This window comes from Rhea americana, unplaced genomic scaffold (genome assembly GCF_003343005.1).
Source record: "Rhea americana isolate MKP2758 unplaced genomic scaffold, rheAme1 scaffold_45, whole genome shotgun sequence".
NCBI lineage: Eukaryota > Metazoa > Chordata > Aves > Rheiformes > Rheidae > Rhea > Rhea americana.
In genome coordinates this window covers 5,839,705-5,861,507 of record NW_028186590.1, presented here as the reverse complement: position 1 = coordinate 5,861,507, position 21,803 = coordinate 5,839,705, and the positions used below count along the sequence as shown (strand labels likewise).

General features: G+C 35.4%; 1 protein-coding gene across 2 annotated transcripts in view; it reads right to left on the bottom strand.

Annotated features, from left to right (window-relative positions):
• The window catches only part of BCKDHB (branched chain keto acid dehydrogenase E1 subunit beta), a 144,007-nt gene that overhangs the window by 33,386 nt on the left and 88,818 nt on the right, over window positions 1-21,803 (bottom strand). The window lies entirely within an intron of this gene.

Genomic DNA, 21,803 nt, shown 5'->3' with positions numbered 1-21,803 from the left:
TTGAGCACTTTTGAGCTTAGAAGAGATTTAATCTCCTTAATATTCAGTTGTGAAGATGTACACATGAGAAGTATGACTAGAAGCTATTTTACCATTTTCCAGCTATGATATCTTAATTTTCAGTGGTTTCAGTCATCCTGAAGAGCCTCCCCTCTCTTCCTCCTTGTCTTAAAAGAACCCTGATCCTCGCTCTACAAAGGGAGATCTGGATCAGTTTTTCCAAAGAACTGAGTATTTAGAAGCTACACTATATTAACAAATCAAAGCACGAGCAGAACTTGTAGAGCAAATTATTGCAGGTTTCTTGATTTTCACAAATTCAAACACAAAAGATCGTTCTTGAGCTTGCTGAATACTGCTCACTTGTAAAATCGGGCACACTTAACTTCGGGATCTTATGAACAATGATTAACTCCCAGGCAAAAAATTAAAACAGCCTTCATAGTTTCAAAAATTCTTACTGAGATTCTAGTCCATCAATTATATTTTATTCTTAGCTTTATTTTCCAGAAAATGTGTTTCAATATGTATTTTTCCCTTGAACATAAAATATTTGGACAATTCAGATTCTCAATGAGGAGAAAGTAATTTTTTTGAAACTCCAGAAAAGTGTCCACATAATTGAACAATTATAAGCATATTAAGCAATTCCCCACAACAAAATATTTCCCTGAGAAAGCCTGACACAAAATAGTATGTCTTAAGAACAGAATATATCTGTCTAGTGGAGTCGAGTTCCATTTTATAATTAAAATCTGTGAATATTTATCTGTATGTAAGGTTTTCAATCTACACAATTACTAAAGCTAACAAGTTGGGAAAGAGCCAGTTTTATATCATAACTTCAATTGTGCTTATTTGTTCAGCATCTTAATTTTGTTGTTTTCATATGCTTTTCCTCCAGAATTAATGCTATGTATCCTTTTCAAGATCATCTTCATTTTGTGTCTCCTCCTTTTCTTTTCATGAATTCTGAACTTTCTAAATATTCCTGAGTTCCTTTAAACTTAATTCTCCTTTTGGATTACATTCTCAATTCCTATACTCAATTTATTCAGTAATATTAGTGACAGAATAATAAGTATTTACTTGAAGTAATATCATTTTTTTGTGAAGCTGATATAATGCTTAAAGTAATTGCATTGCAAAGAAATTCAGATTTCTAAGTCACTGTTTCAGGATGTTTAAAAACTCAAGCATCTGGCAAATGCACCAGACTGACCAAACTCATGCTTTTAACATATTCCTAAATAACATTTAAAGAATCCAAGCAGTAGCAGCTTAATTTCATTTGGTAATATGTCACTGGGGCTAAACCATTACAGTAACCCAGACAGATTTTTGACAGATCTATTTCAATTCTCTCATAAATTAAGATTCAAGAAGTCATCATTTAATTAATTTTCAAAAACTTAATTCTCACAGTTTTGGGGGACATTGTGCAAAACTTTCCTGCTTATTCTTCCTGAATGGTTTCCAGGCCTGTCATTCATCACAGCAGTAATCTTTAGAAGGATGAACAATTAAGCACAGGATTTGGAAATCTAGTTTGATTTAGCTGACAAACTTCCCAATCAACATTTGTTGTTATAGGATATGGGGATGTTTTTGCAGTCACCTTCAGAAAAAAAAATTTAACATTAGCCTTTAATTCACGGTTCCCAGTAATCATGATACTATGGCTCTGCTCTTTCCACCAACCCCCTTGCAAGGCCAGTGAGCTGTAGGAGTGTAGAACAGCAGCTGCTACATCCCTAGGAAAATATGTATTGCTAGTTCAAGCAAGATGCAACTTTGCCAAAGATGCTATGGTAAGACAGTAACTTAGATCGGGTTTTGGTCCTATAAGTATCTATTAAAAGACTATTCATATGTGCGAGTACTTTTCTCCCACTGAGATTTACAACTGTAAAGCCTTATTTTATACCAATCTATAGGTACATTAAGTATAGATACTCAAAAGCTTATACATACACACAGAATAGTTGCTTTCTTCATTTTCTCTCTCATTTTATTAATAGGTTTCTGATATCTCAATATATATCATACTGTCATTACATACTGCCCTCAGTACAAAATTCTTAATGTCTCTACATTTTAAAGCAAATCTCATTCATYTCTGGCCTTCAGACTTAAGCATCATAACCTTTATTCTACATGTTTTCCTTACTTTACTCAAAAGACTGAATGTATTCTAAATATAGACTGGTCCTTTAAAATAGCCTAGACTTTCTTTATCTSGCAACTAATGCATAATCTGAAAATTTAGTGTTTCACTCTAAATTTTTTTTATTTGAGTGCTTCCAGAACAAGTGCTAATTACAAAAATTTACTAGTCATTTGTCTCCTTTCACCAGAAAACTAAGCAAAACCCTTCTGAAAACATGTTGACTTTTAAAYGTTTATTAACTGAGCAGATGACATTACCATGTCTTACTCAAAATTAAAGCTTTTTAGTATATAATTTTTACGAGGCACAGAATAGGTAAGTCTTTTTTTAATTAATATTGTGAGTTGTTCTGTGCTGTTTATTTGCTTTAATTGTATGTGATTATTTCTGCTCTCTGAGGGTGGACTTTCTCAACTTTAGCCTAAGTCAGATAGCTTAGCTTAGCTAGCATCAGAGTTCCTTAGAYAGGAAATATTAGACACAGACGAGATCATTCACTGAATTATTTACCCTGGATATTCCTATCTACTTTTTTTCTTTTTTTAAAAGTGAATTATTCTCCTCTTTAGGCATCTCTTTGTTTCCCCTTATTATAAAAAAAAATAGCTGAGACAAATTTTATCCTAAATAAGTCTCTGACAAAACAGTCTGCATTAAGAAACTGACTATCCACAATAAAACTTAAGATAAMCAGCTAATATTCAACTACAGAAGACACGTATTTTTTTCCCTTGTAAAATATCCACATTCAACTATAGATATACGTAGCATATGAATGTAAATATTCACGAATGTAATCAGTTCAACATTTGCTTTGAATATTTTTTTTAAAAAAACACATAATTTAATTTCTATTTATGAAGTAACGCAAAATGACAAAATAAACCAATCACATCAACRAATCTTCTCTGAGCTGCACGATAAAGCTTACACATTGCTATAACTTGTAGGTGAAGTTAGCAAGCTTTGTACAACTTGGCAAGTTTAAAGAATCTATTTTCAATTGTGAGCTGCCATTTTTATTGACCTGATCACAGTGCCGCAGCGCCAGTAGCAGCAAAGGTTGGTTATACAGTAATTCAATACGACTAGACAATAATTGCTGATGAGCGCCCACCTAAAGCAGCAGCCTCAGCAAGATCGGTTAACTGCTTGCCGATACTGCCCAGGTTTACAGAACCTGTTCTGCGTTATAAATCACAGCGCCTCCGCRACTGCGAGAAATAAGTGTGTGCTGCCTTCTCCAAAATCACTCATGTAGCGCACTCACTTGCCTTGTAATTCACCTTAATAACAGGCTTTTTTGCAACTTCGTAACTCTCCTCTATTTATTACAATCCAAATTAAAAACAACTCAGTTTACTCTTACAAATTTTTCTTCAAATATTTTTTAATGATTTCTTTTAAATAACATTATATGATTGCTTCTTTCGAGGGACATCGAAAAAGTAGCTCAAGCAAGTAAACAGTTTTGAATTTGAGAAAAGGTAAAATTGAAAATAAGAATGATGCATTAAAAACCAAGAGTGAAAAAAGATCAAGCAAATTTTTAATTATATAATGTGGTCATATAACTTGGTAATTTGGAAATCTGATCTTCAGAACATCTAGTCCGTTGTCCCATAAAGATCAAGCAATTAAGTTTCACCTGGGTATCTTCCACTAATCCCAAATATAAAATAAAATGAAACACTAAACYCATGGAGTAATGATTCGGCACAGGAAAGGAAGAGACAAGGTTAGAGCTATTTGTCCACAGCAGCCAAGGTTCATCCAGTATCGGGGAATTGATCATGGGAAGATATGCTCAAGTAATCCCAGATAACAAATGAACTCCCTGGCTGCATCACTGCACTTCTAACGCTGATTATTCCCACAAAAAAACTCATTATGGGCTTCAGAGGCAAAACTTTCCAAATTAAAGTTTAGTTTTATCTAAGTCACCCAACACTATATAAAACAGGAATCTAGGACAAAAAAATATCCAAGTCTCCTCAGACTACTGCTACATTTGTCTGTTATCTAAGGCCAACATGCTGCAAAGGAATGCAACACGAAAAGCCTTCAGAGAAATCTGATCCTGAAGACCATGTTTTCTCACAGAATTCCAAGCCCACTGATATCTCAAGAACAATAGTATTTATTTAGCTCATCTTTTCCAAGTAACTCCAATTGTCACTGCTTGAATCTTAAAGGTCTGTGCATCAGGGGAATGTTTAAATGAAAAGAAAAACTAACCTTTTGATCATGACTGGTCCTGAAAGACCAGAGGAAAGGTAACTTAGGCAGTGAAGAATATTACCACAATACCTAGCAAAAGCATTAAAGTCCAACATGGTCAACTGCAGTTTTTCATAATTTACAAACAGCTAAGTATTAGTTTTTCACAAAAATGCTATCATTAGTTTTCCTCTCTTTCCACTGTAATATTCTAAATTAATTAGCAAAATTAGTTATGCAAGAACAGATATAAACCCATAAGCCTCTGCAGATTCATTCCATTCAGATTCCAATTCAGATTCAAAAATACAACTTGACCTTAAAAGTAAACCAGATGGCTGATACAGGTTTTGGGGTTTTCTCCTTAGAGGGGAAAAAAGAGGAAAAAAGAAAGAAAGAAAAAAAGATTTCCTCAAATCTAATATGATTGAAGGAATAAGACACAGTAGGGACCTGGTCTGCATAGCAAGTTATTTAATTCCAATTCTTAAGAAGGGCAAGAGGTAGGGCCTTGAGAACTCAAATCTAGTCCCTATATGTTGAGTCCCTAAAAAGATAACAGAGTAAACCAACCTCAAAGCTACGCCTTCTATGACAGGCCCAGTGGACAAGCAGAGAGCACTGGATGTTGTTTTATCTGGACTTTAACAAGGCTATCAACAGTCTCCCACAGTCTCCCTATTGCCACATCGGTGATATACAGATTAAAAATTGGATATTAAGATGGGTGGAAAATTGGCTGGCCCACCAGGCTCAAAGGGTGGAGATCAGCACTATCAAAGCCTAATAGCAGCTGGTCAGTAGAAGTGTCCCTCAAGGATCAACACCAGGGCCAATACTGTACAGCATCTTTACTAACAACTTCGATGAAGGAATAGAGTGCACTGTCAGAAAGTTCAGAGTATACTAAACTAACGCGAAAGGGCTGATACGTCAGAAGGTAGAGCTGCTTTTCAGTGGTACCTCTACAGCTGAAGAAATAGGCTAACAAGAAGCTCATGAAGTGCAACAAGCCCTGCACCTTGGACACAACCACCTGTGCTACAGTACAGGCTGGATTTGACTGGCTGAAAAGCAGCTTCTCAGAAAAGGATCTGAGAATCCTACCAGACAACAAGTTGCACATGAGACAAGAGTATGCTCTTGCAGGGAAGGTGGCTAACGGTATACTGGGCTGTATTAGCAAGAGCATAGCAAGCAAGCTGAAGGAAGCGATGCTTCCACTTTATTCAGCACTTGTGAGACCACATCTGGCATACTTTGTCTAGCGGTCAGCTTCCCAGCACAAGATTTCAATGCACTGAAGCAAGTTCAGTGGAGGACCATCAAGATGATTAGAGAACTGTCAAGAAAAAGTTGAGAGGTGGGTTTATTCAGCCTGAAGAAAAGATGACTCTGGGGGTGAGGAGGGAGAATTTCTTTTGCCAGTTTCCACTAYCTAATCAGGGGTATGGAGAAGAAAGAGCCAAATTTCTCAGAAGTATGCAGCAAARGCGAAAGGGACAATAGACACAGGTGACAACAAAGGAAATTTCTATTAAACAAAAAAATTAGTTTTTCACCATGAGAGTAGTAAAAGATGGAACAGGGTGCCCAGAAGTGTATGGAATCTCAAACATAGTTGGAGATATTCACAGCTTGACCAGACAATGCCCTGGGCAACCTGACTTCGCTGGCCATGCTTTGAGCAGAGGTTTGGATTACACAGTCTCCAGAGACAGTCAGTCCATTTCCCCAACCTCAATTTTTTCATGATTCAAATTTTCCATGACTAAATCCAATGCAAATCATCTACAAGTGACAGACTACTAGACTGCCAGTGCTGTTTTAACTCTTGCAAAAAACTGGGTGAACATGATTGAGAGAATAGCTTCTAGCAACCATMAGATTGACCATATGTTAAAACTTGCACCACTTTATGATCAGCACAGGATATATAAGCAAGTGCTTTTCTAAATCAAAAAAAATCAAAAAAAAAATCAAAAAAAACACTCAGTTTTAAGTGTCAGTAAAAATAATAAAAAAGAAATAGATGCCAAAAAAACTTTGATGACAGAAGTTATTCACCTTCTGAAAGAGATCTGAGAACTCACCTCCCCAAAGAGCAAAATAAGACAATTTCAATAAGATGAGAAAAATGTTGTGAGGAGGTTGTATTTTGTTCTACTTACTCAACAAATCACTTCATCTTTTCTGGAAGAATTTACTTTAAATGCATTATACAAAACTGCTTTTTTAATATAAATAAAGTATATATTTAACCATAAATGTGGGTATGCTACTCCCTAGATAAAAGTGTAACTATATAACACAATGAAGCGTGGAGCCATACAACTACATTATGATGATACTGCATCAGAACTGAATCTTTCTCAATAGGGTTGTATCAGATTAGGATACTTTGGAGCAGCCCAGCTGCTTTTAGCCAGCTGTGAAGCCCTATACGGAGCTCCACAAACCACTGTACCAAGAAATGCAGATTTATAGGTTCAGATATTTCAGATATATTTGTGCTGCATTAAATGGAACAGACATGCTCTGAGTTTCCTCATCAATTTTTGAGGACTTCACCAATTTAAAATCATATTTTTGTTATGATGACCTCAAAGTAGTTAATCCCATTTTTGTATGGTGAGTTGACGTCCAGGGTAGACATATTTTTTGAATGACCTTCCTGAAATCAAACAGAAGTCTTTAATTAAACTTGGGTTTACAACTTCCCTTTTGAGTACCAATGCACATCCTAGGCAATACATTCTCCTTCCCACCTTAAGTTTCACTATTAGGTTTAGCTGAAATTTATCTAGAAAGCTAAAAAAACCTGCACTGTAAAAACAGAAGGTCCTTTAAAGTATCATCTACGAAAATCATTACTTTTCTTCTTACTCATCATGAGAGATGCCATAAAATTAAGCTTCAACAAGCATAGCTTTTCTTACACAATTTACTATTCATTGAAAAATGGAGTATTTTTTAGCAAGATTGTTCAACCTCTAGATTTGTTTCCTCTAACCTATCACTTATCATCTGATTTGACCACACAAACATTAGTGAGCATAAATACCATTTTCCTATAAAAAAACTATGAATACATAATCGTAACTCATCAGCTTAAATTTAGCTCCTTTTATACAAGATTGTACAGTTCAGTCTTCACTTTATACCATCCATATATTTGGCTACAAATACATATTTTAATACATTTTCCTTAAACGGTCCTATTTTAACCGGCAAAGTTTGTTTCCTTTGATAATTTCAATGACTAAGTAATGACTGCTCACTCTGTAAAAATTATGTTGACTAAAAAGCAACAAATTCCTGACAAAAATCTATCATATATGCATTCCCTCTGCCAATGCAGCTTGCAGATCAGTTCTTTAGCACGCAAAGTATAAAAGGGATCTCTTTTAGTTGCCAGCGCTGCATACAATCAGCACGATCCAAGATCAGTCTATTTTTAAAGACTTCACTTTGAGTTTCTTTCTTTAGTCATTTTGTAAGTCATATTTCTCATACAATTGAATGTTATCCTTGTGGGTTAATACTACAACTGGTAGTAGTTTTCAGCTAATGGCTTTTTCTCAGCTCTCACTGTCATTTCTTTTATGTATAAAGTTTTCACTGATTTCCATTTAAAAGTAAGGAAAAAAGGTAAGAAAGAAAAATGAATATGCCAAAATCTGACAGATATATTTTTGTCTGTTTTTTTTTTTTTTTTGGTTCAAATGAACACTATTATGTTAAAAAATAACACAAAACTGCCTGTTCATAATATATTAGTTCAAAAGAATAAAAGCCAAAAATAATTGGAATGAGCAAGGATTTCAGGTTTAGAAAAATCGAGCATAATACATTCCTTGTGTTATTCCTCTGTACTGTACCAGGAACTCAGTAATATTCCATCATTACAAAATGTGCTTGTGAAAGAATATAAAAATAGACAAACAAAATAAAGACCAAAACACTCAAGCTCAGAACACAGTGCGCAAAGTACATTCCCAYTGTATTTACCCAGTCATTAGCTATCTGTTTGCACTGTATATGGGGAAGTGCAAAGTAAACCAGAAAGCTTGCTTGCGTAGTCACTTACATCAGTATTGTAGGGTTATTAGACACTGGACAGACTCTTGCAAAAAGCTTCTATGACTTGAAATCTCTCTAAAATAATAGACATGGAATTACTGTGAGGACTGAGACAGTTCCAGCCCTCAGTGTCCTGCTTTCCCTAGCTGACACTGTTTGGTACAGTGGGCACACTCCCAGACATGCGACATCAGAGAGATCATAATGTTCATGCCTGCTCTTAACACATTCTGGAATTTCAGTTTAAATCATTTAAAAAGTTCATTTAAATTGATCATTTAAAAGTCTTGAACACAGAGCATAAGATGATGTATTCCTCTATTGATAGAGAGGAATTATTAGCCTCCCAAATCCCTCCCCAAGGCATGCAGAAAAGTGGTCATGGCTGTGAAAATATCCCCTAAATATTCTATAGATCTGCAGCTCATGTCGTAAGTTGGGGGTGAGAAAGTAGGGGAAATCATTTAATGGGTCAGGAAGGAATAGCAGCAGGAGCACCTCCTTTTTGGCCCCAAAGAAACTATACAGGAATAATTTAATACTATCTTTAGCACAGAACAGAGATGGCTGCAGTTGAATAGCTACACTAAACTTAGGGTTTTTGCAAGCGTGACAATAACAGAACAGTATGAAGGCAGCATGCTTGTACATGTCTTCCCCAACTTAATTTGTCCTGTTACTTCTTGTAACCTAAAAAATGACATTCAGTTAAAATGCACAGAAAAAAAATCACCTATACAAGAAGCTTAATACAATAACTGTCATGATTTTCCCTGATTGGTAAATCCTAGCAGTTCAGTAGCATTTATATAACTCAGCCCAAGTTGAAATCTTGGAAACAACAAAACCTTTCCTAAAGAAAGAGGAATTATTTTATAGTTAAAAAAAAAAAAGAAATAGAGTTGTTCTTTCCATTTTGGAAACACAACAAAACATCATTTGCTTCCCTGGTTATTTTCAAACCTGAAAATTGAAAGTAAGATCTGCAGCCTCTTTCATTGTTGTACCTCCTGATTTGAGTATCCTAAGGTTCCAGAAAGCAGAAACACAGCAGCTTCAATCAGAGCAGAAAAAAAGGTAAGTTGCTTTTAATCGCTTCAGCTGCAAAACCAAAGTGAACGCAATTTTTTAAAAACTCTTCATGTTAGCTACCTTCATCAACTGCTTTGTCTTTTCAGCATGTTTACTGCCAAAAGTTTACGGCAAAATAAAAAGACTAAAAAATGTTGCAACTGACTGGGGGAAAAGGCGATCAAAGTATACRCTCGTAATTGGTGAAACTGGTTGGAATACAGCCTGTCCCCTTACTGCAAGGAACTGGCCTTTATGCCTTCGCATAAACTGTCAGAGCTGTAAGGAATGAAGCCATTGCACAACGCAGCTATTTGCAAGCAAATTCTTAAGGCTCCAGCATTTGAAGATGAGGTAAATAACACAGTTCACATACTTAAGAGAAAACCAAAGGGCTTTCCTTCTAGCCCTCTTGACTGGTATCAGAGTGGGAAAAAAAAGGTACTGTCTCCAGATAACCGCTGAATTATTTCCACAAGTGTAAATGATCTTTGTCATATTTTTAGCAAAATTTTAGGCTCGTGATTCAGAGCAGGCCTAACAGTATATAGAAACAAATTCAACAGTAAAACACTGGAACATATGTAACCTAACAGCTTTTTTYCAGGAAACATTTTAAAATGACAGTGAGGATTTATTTTTAACAGTATAAGACATACATCCTGATTACTTAATATATTCAAGGACTAATGAAAGCAAAACTACCCACATATTTATAAAACTGTATAGCTTATAAACTACAATAATGTAGAACCAGAACTCCATTTTGTTTAATATCATCACAAGTGTTCTATTTAAGATATTCTACAATTATATTTAAATAYTTGCTGTAAAAGAATGTGTTCACTAATCTGTTTGCAGCATTTGTACACTTAGAAATATATCCTGTTCTGACTGTACTACCAGCTATCAGTACTTTTGTTCCAGTTAGCACTGGTAGTATTAACTACACTAGTTGTTTCAGTACTAGTTTCAATAGTGGCTTTTTTTTAATTCAAATATTAGTGTTTAATACCACAAGCTAGACTGTTTGCACGTATGAACTACAAAATATAGGACACAGCTTAACAGAGCAGCATTACTATGCTATTCAAAAGCATAACTTTATTAAAGTTGCCAAAAATAGTGGACCTTGTCCTAGAAATGATACACACAGTAGAGATTACTATATCTGCATCTTTTAATTGCTTAAAAGGTGATTATTTTAATCATAGGGGTCCTAAACTCAAATAATCGAGAAGTCAAATATGGTATTTTATAACAAATATTTTTATATCAATAAAACAGACTACTTTCTACTAATTAGACCATAAAAGGTCCACATCCCTTACACAAAAGCACTGAATTTTAATAGAGAAAGATGCCTGAAGCACAATTTACAATAACTCTGGGCTATCCTTCTTACCCAGCCATCATGCAAATCCCATCTATTAATAAAGCTTATTTTGGGGAAAGTTCAGCTCATGGGAAAGGAAGCTGGAAATCAGAGGGAAAGGAGATGAAGTTTTCTTTCCAAACATTRATTTTATTCTTATTGCAAGAGAAATTCCCAATACATTTCTGTACATACTGGAATAATACATGTACAAGCCAAGTATCAGCCTCTATCCCTGGGATGTCTAACTTAATCATTTAACCTCCACGCCATAAGACGCAACACCATTAACTATGAACGTTCTGCTATTTCAGAAGTAAGATATTCACAAAACTGCAATTCATATAAAAAGAACCTTTAAAACATTTCATTTCTTATTTCTAAAGCARCCTAAATTGAATGAACCGATATGCACACAAAAAACTAAATTCCGCTCCAGTCACACGGTTATGAGTTCAAAGCAGCTAAGTGACCACTCTGAGAACCTGGTGTCCCTTACACAGAAACCAAAAGGGATCTCGCCAGTGAGCTCAGCCTAGGACAGCTTTGAATGCTAGCTCTGTTCCAGTTAACTCTAACAGTCTTGCTGACCTCAGTAGTTCAATTACCCTTGAACAGAGGACTTYACTATACTAATCCCAGCTATTAATGTCAGTGGTAGTAAGTCATGATGCTTGTTTCCTTCTTTCCCTTTCAGAAMTCACCTAAGAAAAAGCAGCATTGCACTTACGTGCTTTTTCTCTTATTTCTTAAATGTTATTTATTAGATTTGAATTTTCATGGCCGATGTGGATTTTATAAGTTGGCCCATATGTTGAGGTAACTAAATACAGATTTATTGGCCTAACTACATGTATCATTCACACACACACACCTTTAAAGAGACAGCTACACACTAAATAGTTCTAAAGTAGAAGGACTACAGAAAGGAAAACTGCATAGTGTGACAAATGACATCTAAGATCATGGATTTAATAAATAAACAAATAAATTAAGTGACCATTTCTGATTCTCTACCACAGACCCACCACAACCATGGCCTATTTTTCAGTGTCAGTAAATATAAATGTGCTAGCTTTTCTCTTCTAGAAGAACCTGAAGGCATTCATTTTTTATAATATGCTGATAATATTATTCATAATATTATCATAAATTATTATAAATCTAGGATAGTAGCTTTTTTAAAACATGCAGGAGAAATGGTACTTTTTTTCACCAGATGATGGGGGAGAGAATCAGATGCTGTTGCTGCCCTTTCCTTCCGACTTCTATCCAAGACGCTTCTGTTCCTCAGATGTTCAAGTTACTGCACCGCTACTCATTCGTTCATGGTTAGTGCTTCATCAAAATGCAGGTTGCTGATCAGAATTCCACTCACCATAATGGACAAAAGGCACTTATTCAGTGATGACAATGAGTGAAATATGATTTTCAAGTCAATGTATCTTAGGAACAATTCCGGCTACATAGGTCAACTTTTCCAGTCAGAAATTTCCAAATACATAGCGGTCTATAGAGAAATTTGTTCAGTTTTGAAGAGTGTTTTAGGTTGTATGTATATTTTTAAAATGAGTGTTTCAGTGTTTGGTAGTCTGAAAGCAGACTTTGCTTTCTGACTCAGCCATATTTAACATTAAATCCCCATCAATTTTTGCTCCTTGTGAGATAACTGTGGGTAGAATAATTTTCTGCTGTGTATAGATATAATCTTATTTCCTTCTTAGATGTTCACTATCAAAACATGCTAACATTAACAAAAATTTCCAGTTGGTTACAGAGAGATGCCTGTACTGCTATTGCTCTTTCRACAAAACTGCCTTTCGATGTCCTGCTTTCATAGCGAACACAGCCACATAAAGCCTCACGGGCACAATCTATATACAGCATATGAATCTCTAATGTGCTTACAGCTACTGGACAGTAACTCATGCCCATACCTCTTACGCTGGTGTCACAGTATATAACAGGCCTATGACTAGCAATCTAATCTAAAGCATCATGCCAGATAAGGCCATAGGAACAGACCTACATGCAAGGCTCTTCCCTGTTGTTGTTATTCTTTTCATGCAACAGCCACTGACTGAAATTGCCAAATTCATTTTTCTCGGGAATTCTGGGTTTACATCTGCTAGGCAGGAACTCAGTATTACCTGACACGGTTTGTCTGCCTTAAGTAGCGAGGACCTAGGAACCATGGAAACTTTTTTAAAAGCAAGATGAAAGATGAAACAATGCTTTTTCTATCAAGAAGCCTGTAAGTCCTTCATAACCCAGAGCACACAGGTAGATGCTACCTGGCCTTCTAGATTGCTTCTCTAATCAGTTTACAGGAGAACAGCTTTTTGATTGCTGCATCCCCATATAGCGATGAGCATTGCCCACTTACATGCAAAATGCCTGCTGCACTAGAAGGACACAATGCCAAAATTTCTTCCTCTATGCCTACCACGTGAAGATACAGCACTGTCATAATTTATCTTACAATCATAATCCAGATTTGAGGCTTTAGCCAGGGTGACACTTGGGTGCTAATTCAAGCTGTGTCAGTCCTTAGGGGATAGTAGGCAGTTACTTTCTCAAGTGTGCAGCAGAAGCAGCTAGCCTACTTTCACTGGGTAGTAAAACTGCAGCCTCTGTTTTCTTCCCTACATTAAGGATCTTAACATAGCCAACGGCAACAGTATAAAATTCACAGCACTCTGGAAGGGCAAAGAACAGTTCAAGAGGTTCCTTGTAAATCCTCTCCTTTGAGCTATGAATATTTTCAGTATGGAACTGAAATAATTTGATTTTATATGTGTACATAAAACATCAATAAATATACACTCTTTAACATGTAATTTATGTATTAATTAAAAAAACCTCTCAAGAAAAAAAAAATGTTCCTTACATTCGGTATTAAAAAATGTCACTGARCCATTAACATGTAATTCTCTATTTTGTATTATATTTCACCTCTATTCTGCCTAGGTCCTTATATGCCATAGATCACCACAGTGGTTATGGTACTTTGAACTATGTCTATTCCTACAGGCTGATGGTCTAGCCAGGTCACTTCTAATGATCATATCAAAATATGAAAAGCTAGGAAAAAGAACAAAGGCAATAGGCTTCTGTGAATGACTTTACAAACCTCAAACCAACCCAACTAAAGTAATTTTTGAGTAAATGACACAAGCTTCTCAAGTGTTTTCTCCACAGTTGTAAATCTGACACATAATGCCACTAAAAATATCCACAAGTTACCTACAGGTATAGCAAATTATTAAGAATTAAGGCACTCTGGGAACCCAGAGAGGGTAAAGAATAAGGAATTATAGTATCCCATTGAAGTGTTTTGAGAAATGATGCCAAAGGCCAAGCAATTTCAACCACCCAAGAAGTGTTTTCATTGCTATATTGCATTGGAAATTAGAGCAATAAGACCGTGACCACACTTTTAACTGGGTACTTCTGGGCATGACATCACAAATTGCTATTCAAACCTCTACTTCTATTTAGAGTTCAAAAACAATCATAACTCATTCTGAATAAAAGATAATGCCAAAGAAAATAAAGCAAGTTAAATATAATATTGTTAGGTTTTTGAAGCAGAAAGGAAGTTAAATATCCTGAATCATTAACTGCTTTACAGATCCGCATTTATTCTAGAGTCTTGTCACAGATCACTTATCAGACAGAAGTCAGAGTTTAATAAAATAAAGAGATATTTTTATATTAATTTGAATTAAGCAACAAGCTGGTGATTTGTCATAGTATAATATAAAGGCCTACTCAGTAGCAGCTTTAACAATTACCTAAAATTACTATAGTAGTAGTTTGTAGTTCTGAATGCCTTCTAAAACATCATTAGTTATATTTACATACCAGTTAAAATGCTGATGTTACTGAACTAATATGCTATTAGAGAGAAAATGGAAAAATATCTCCACATTACAGACCAAAACACAAGATATGCAGTCATGGAAGGTTTTTTGCCCTGCTTACTATTTGGATAGAAATCTTCTCATTTCTATCAGGTCTGTGGGTTATCTCAAGTGTATAGTTAGCATCACAACAGGGTTCTAATCAAATCAGTTTGAATAAAAAATATACTTCTCCAGATGTAAATTGTACCTCAGAATAAATATAAACACAAAACACATTTCTCTTCCCTAGAAGAAAGTTGTTAACAGCTAGAGAGATGAATGTACCGAGAGGGAGGAGAGTGCAGCAGAGAGGAAAGCTCACAGTCATTTCAATTCTGCCTCAGTTGCCATATTTTTGTTCCTTTTCAGAATCAGCATACAGAAGGCCAAACATGTTGTCTGAAGTTATAAATCGCTACAAATGAACACGGATACATCAGCAAGACAATGAGGCTGGAGTTCAGCCTCAGGCATATGAACATTTTTATGCCAAATTAAATACCAGAACAAAGAAAAATGTCCTCGGTAAATACACTGAGAGCGTACTTAACACTACACACTCTAGTGATTAAGATGAATCCAACAAAGAACTTGTTCAGTAGCCAAAACTTTCAATTTCACTGAACCACAACGAGTCTTAATATATTCTGCCACTATACCACTTTTCATTGTCCTGGGATGAACTCCTCTTCCTTTTCAAGAATTTGCATAACAAATGAAAAAGTTCTCAGTTGCACACTTGCACAGAAAATAACAGGAAATCCAGTTCAGATAGAAGGCAAATGGGTTTTTGAGGCATCTGGAAGAAATGCTGCCCTCTACCTTACACATAGCAGAGTAGAAAATGAGGCAGCAACAACAAAGTGACAGAATAGGCTATTTTGAATCAGTGACAAAAACATATTTATCCAACATATTCATCAAAAATAAATAACTCTACAGAAAGCATACAACTTAATGCCAATCTTTAGGAAAATGAATCTTTTCTCAGTTTAATGATTTCCTAAAAAAATGATCTTGCTGGGTACCAAACACTACAAGTCTAGAGACACAGGTGGTCTAAAGTTGCCTGCTTCRTTTTCCCTTTTTGATCCTCTAATAACTTATTAGCATATGCCTGGCATCCCCAGCCACCCTTCCCAGTTTGTGAACGTTGATCATATACCAACAAAGTTGTTTTCTCACTGGCAGGGTACTTCATTTAAAAATACTGGTATGACAATGCTTGTCCTGTGAATTTCCCACAAAATGCTATAATGATCAGACAATACATCTTGAAAGCTTAGGAAAGCATGATATTTTTATTTATGTTTAAGTAAAAATGCCAAGGGGAAAGGATTTGTATATTAACTTGGTTGCAATATTTTCAGATATTGTAATGTATTCTTAAGAATTGATTTAACAAAATTGTGCCATTGTCTACTCTACAAATACTAAATCCAAAGCTTAGTCATCTCCTCTCATTTGCAGAATTAAAAGCTGTTAACTGCACAACTCTACTGAAATTTAACATTGAATCCTAAACTGCAGTACACTTTACTATACAGTGACTATACAGAATCAAAAAWGGCCAGAATAAAAAGTGCATATGGTACATAGCATTTAGTTAAAATATTTGACAATCTACCTTTACTTCTAACTCTGCACTTCAAGTGGAACTTGGGGAAACTTGAGGAGTGGCGATGTTCGCTAATCAGGCCAATACTAACATGAAATTAACTGAATCTATACAATGTGCACGTTAAAATATTTGATTATCTCATAGTAACTGGTTACACTCATATATTAATGTCAGCATGCTTTTATTTTTGGAGTGAAAACAGCACTGCTACTAGAACACTTGCTGGAAGAGATGGAAAGCTGGTGTGTGCAGTATATTACAAGAAGGCCTAACACATTCTCATGCACTGGAAGGGAGCACACAAAACCTTACTGGTGGGCTTTCTTCTCTCACTTGTTAAATATTCATAACAATGCTGAGCTTATTAACTGGTATCCTCTGCCCTTTCAATACCTGTGCAAAATCCCTAACTGCTCTTGCATTCTTGCTTCTATGTCCCTATAAAGAGAAAGAAAAGGATTTACTAATGTTAGCAGTTAGGGCACTCACATGGTACATGGGAAAAGTTTAGATCAAGTCGCTATTTTTAGACAGAATGGATGCAAAAGCCAGGCATGTAGAAACCCTTCTCAAAACAACACGCGTGGGATTCAAACTTGGTTTTCTCCCATCCCAGCAGCATGGCATTGTCACGTGTGACAGGTGGAAGTATAGTTGGGTGGGTGGGTGCATATTTTATTGGAGCTTTCATGCAGTAAATGAGATTGTCCAATGAAAAGAAGATGAGTGTACGTGCATAAGAAAGTGAGATGTTAAGAAATCCTTTGGCACGTGTGGCTGTTCTTGACTGGCTGTGTTCACAAAACTTTTCAGAAGTTTAAGAAACCTTAAGTTGAGCTGCAGATAAATGAGGAGTTAAATGATTTCTGGCTAGCGGGAGGACTAATTCTATTTGGAGATACATGCTCTGTGTTTATGTCTTTAAAGAGTTTGTTCATGTGCATATTTTACAGAAGCCCACCATAGTATTTGAGTACTTCATTTTGCAACTTGAATGTTATTTTAGGATTTGGGGTTTGTTTGCTTCTCTTAAGAAACATATTTGGGTGTTTGAAACAGGAAATCAGATTATTATGTGTGAAATTTAGTATTTGGTTATACTTAATTCATTGGACCACTTCTCTCCTTATTACTGAATTTATTTCAGCATAGAGGGACAGAATTTTCCCTCTTAGCTTGAACAGATAACAGATACCACATCATATAATGAAGTTTTTCTGATTTTTCTGTTTGCATTTTAGGGAAATTTGTCCCCTTTCCATGTCTACCAAGGATAAAATAAACATGTATACCTAAGCCTCATAAGTAAATTGGATATCAAGACGTGGTAACACCAAATAAAACTTCTTAAAAATACAATTCTCTTGTGCTGGATTTGTTACAGATCTAAAACAAGACTTTCTTATTGGTCCTAGGTATCAGAGTATGAAACAAGATGAAAATTGGGATACTTCTGCACAGTGATTTATGCTGTATGAAAAGACTTTGGAATAACATCAAGATCAATTAATTATGACCTCAAAATGTTAGCATGTAGAAAAAGTAGAGTCTGTGAAGGTGCAAGGCTCGTAGTTTACAGTTCCAATTTGAAAGTAATACAGGTTCAGGGAAAAAAAAATCACCTCTACCAGACAAATACAACAGCAAAATCCAGACAGCTGGACTTGCAAGCCACAGTTACTGCATAGGCACTTTGGCAGGGAACGTCACAAGCAAGGAGAAGCAAATGTCTGGAATGGGGCACGTAGTGGAATAAAATGCACACAAACTGCCCTTCTATTTAAAAATGAAAACCTCAAATGTTTTTTGCAGTATACATGTTCTTTAAAATGCAGAATAGTTTCATAATTAATATGAAAGATCCATATTAAATTCGTAATTCAGATTCATTATATGAAAGACCATTTTATTCATATTCATTTTACTAAGCTTTTCAGTTTCTCTGGTGAATCTGTAATTTTTAAAATATTCTTTGTAGTATTTAAACTTTGGGGTTTTTTTAAAGACTGCTTAAAGAAAGTGGAGCCACAGTATTGGTTTTATAGTATTTTGCCCTACACTTTTTAAATTTTCTTCACTGCTTATCAAAATATAGAATCAGTAAGGTTGGAAGGGACTTCTGGAGATCATCTAGTCCAACTCCCATGCTCAGCAGGGTCACCTAGAGCAGGTTAGAAAGGGTTGCATCCAGGTGGGCCTTGAACAGCTCCAGAGAAGGAGACTCCACAACCTCTCTGGGCAACCTGTGCCAGGGCTCCGTCACTCTCACAGAGAAGAAATTCCCCCTCACGCTCAGGCAGAACTTCCTGTGCTTCAGTTTCTGCCCATTGCCTCTTGTCCTGTCACGTGGGACAACTGAAAAGAGTTTGGCCCCATCCCCTTGACACCCTCCCTTCAGGTACTTGTACACACTGATAAGATCCCCCCTCAGTTTTCTCTTCCCCAGGCTGAAGAGGCCCAGCTCTYGCAGCCATTCCTCACAGGGCAGGTGCTCCAGCCCTCTGATCATCTTTGTAGCCCTATGCTGGCCTCTCTCCAGTAGCTCCACGTCTCTCTTGTGCTGGGGAGCCCAGAACTGGACACAGTTCTCAAGATGAGGCCTCCCCAGGGCTGAGTAGAGGGGCAGGATCACCTCCCTCCACCTGATGGCAACACTCTTCCTAATGCAGAAGACTATGCAAAAGACTTATTCAATACTATCCAGAATTTTAAACTTGTATAGCAAAAATCGCTGCTAGTTCACGCAGCATTAGAAATGGAGGTTTACTAAATTGCCTATATTCATATTTTATAAATATGACAAATCTCTTCATGCATCTGACTTTCACATACAGCTCTGACTCAAGTCACTTAATAAAAACTTTATTTTAAAAACAAATCCCGTATTATTCTCAACTCTTTACTTAGAAAATAACATTATTCTTCTTATATTATTCTAGGTCACTTTTTATATGTTCTTTTTCTTCAAGTCACTTCTAATCTATTTCTATTGTATTATATATTTTATGCCCACCTTGTATTTACTTTCTTGTACTTATGCTTATTCTGGTTTTTGTCTGTTCTCTATCAACATTTCATAACCATTCTACTAGTGACATAAACTAGTGTTCTGATCTACAAAAACAGGTTTTTATAAWGTGTGATTCCTGCTAGATGGGTTAAAATAGTGAAAGTGCTAAAAAAAATGACCAGGATAGTAAATTATGAAGCATCAGACTGTATCAATACATCAGCAACTGGGGCTTCAGTTCATTCAATTTTATTGCCTATTGCAACTGTATCAAAGTAAAGTTAAAAGAAATCATTGATTCAGAGTTAATAATCTTCTTTCGTCAGTTGAAAGACTATACATCTGGACTTGCATATTTCCATGTGTCTCTATGTTATATTGAGAGTCCAGAACCACGTTATTTAGCCAATCCATGAAATGGCATTCAACAGCAGGGAAAAAAAAAAAAAAAAAAATGTGTCACACAAAAGTCTTTCCAGGCTGTCCTGAACCATCTGTCTAATCAACTTGGAAAAACATGTTTGAGTCCTCTTATACTTCTCAAATTAAATAGAGAATTATTTCAAATCCTTCATCTCTATAATTAAATAGTTCTAATATTTTGTACTTCAAGCTCCTCCAAATTCATATAATGATACTAATGATGAGCTCAAAAGGCAATTTGCTTCAACAAATTATGACAATTGAATCTTCTGAGTATAAATAAAGAACAATTATGTGGGAAGTGTTGCTTTCAATAACGAACAATTTTAATAAATCTAATTTTAATGAACAGGCTGTATACATTTAAGTGGCAACTATCACAATTTTTAATGGCCTTAACAATTTCAAAAGCTTATTAAAATTAAACAAACACAAGCCACTTCAAGTTATTAATTCATTTCTACTGCACCAAGTGAATCACTAATGCGGACACAATGACAATTTGAAACTCAAAGCTGGTCTCTTGAATCTTCTGAAGTACTGCAATGTAATCCTTTGCCCAAAGACTTACAAAGAACCATGTAAAATTGTCACAGCTTCTTTGGGAAAAGCCAGTTTAACTTCAGTTTATGAGAAAATTGAAATAATAGAATTGTTTGGAATATCTAAACCTCCCAAATTCATGCCAAAGATTATGAAATTATGAGATTATAACGTTGAGATGTAAACTCTATTATTTTACAGAATCATAAAGAAAAAAGTGTAATTGAAGACATTTTCTATCCAATATCAGACAGGTCTATTTAAATATTCATATGGCTGAAATTGAAGGGTTTTTTGTTGTTGTTGTTCAAGCTTTTTATTTTGGAAAAATCTTTCTAAGGCAACTTTCTTTAGAACAAAATTGCTTTAAAACTAGTACATCAGTGAAATAAGTTCCTACACATATCCAACTTTTCTTTTTCCTGAAATGCTTCCCACAAAAATAGTTTCTCTAATAGTTTCCTCTAATGTTCCACAGTTGCAGGAAATTACCCCACTTATTGGAGATTAGGCCTTATTTTGTAGTAAAGGTAGCAAATCTAAAGCACTTCCAGTCTAAATAGACAAAATTTATCATATCCAATTTATACATATGGAACTGAAGAACTGAAAAAATGATGGCATAACTCAATCCTGAGATACAGGTTATTTCATTGAATTTACTGGGACTTGCCCCATGGCTAATTTTAAATTTTAAGCCTGAAACCAATGTAACTTGATGAGAAACGTAAGTCTTCTGCAGAAGCCTGAGAACAGAACTCAGTTCTCCTCTCCATGGCTTCCAGACCCAACATCGCCTACTCATCACCCAGATCCTCCCCAGGGCATATCAGATGGCCAAGGGCAAAGCAGTTACCAGGTAGCAAGAAAAGAAACTGCACTGCTACAACAGAAAAACACAATTAAATCAGATCTGCTCTTTTGCTGACAGAATGAAGCCAATACGTACTTTTACACATCTGTGCAAACCTACTACAAAAAAGTGTGCCATTTTGTTATTTGATAGACAGTAACATTCTTTCCCAGACCAAGTATCACCTTTCTTGAGCCATTTGCATTTCTTGTATTTTAATAACAATATACAGCTTGGTGGTATACTCTGCTGTATTATTATTGATGTATATATATCACAAATTTCAAAATTTTTTAAAGAAAAATCTAATCAACATTATTCAAACATTTTCTATTTTCCAATAAATTGTCAGATTGTTTGTAGATAACAGGTAGAAACAACCAAGACTTTCCTGTGATATAAATTTTTCGTATTTACAAGATCAATGACGAATGGTATTTTCTATATTCCCTCTATTTATTTTTAGTCCTAACAAATATATATATAAATATAACCACCATGCTATTGTAATCATAATACAAACTTC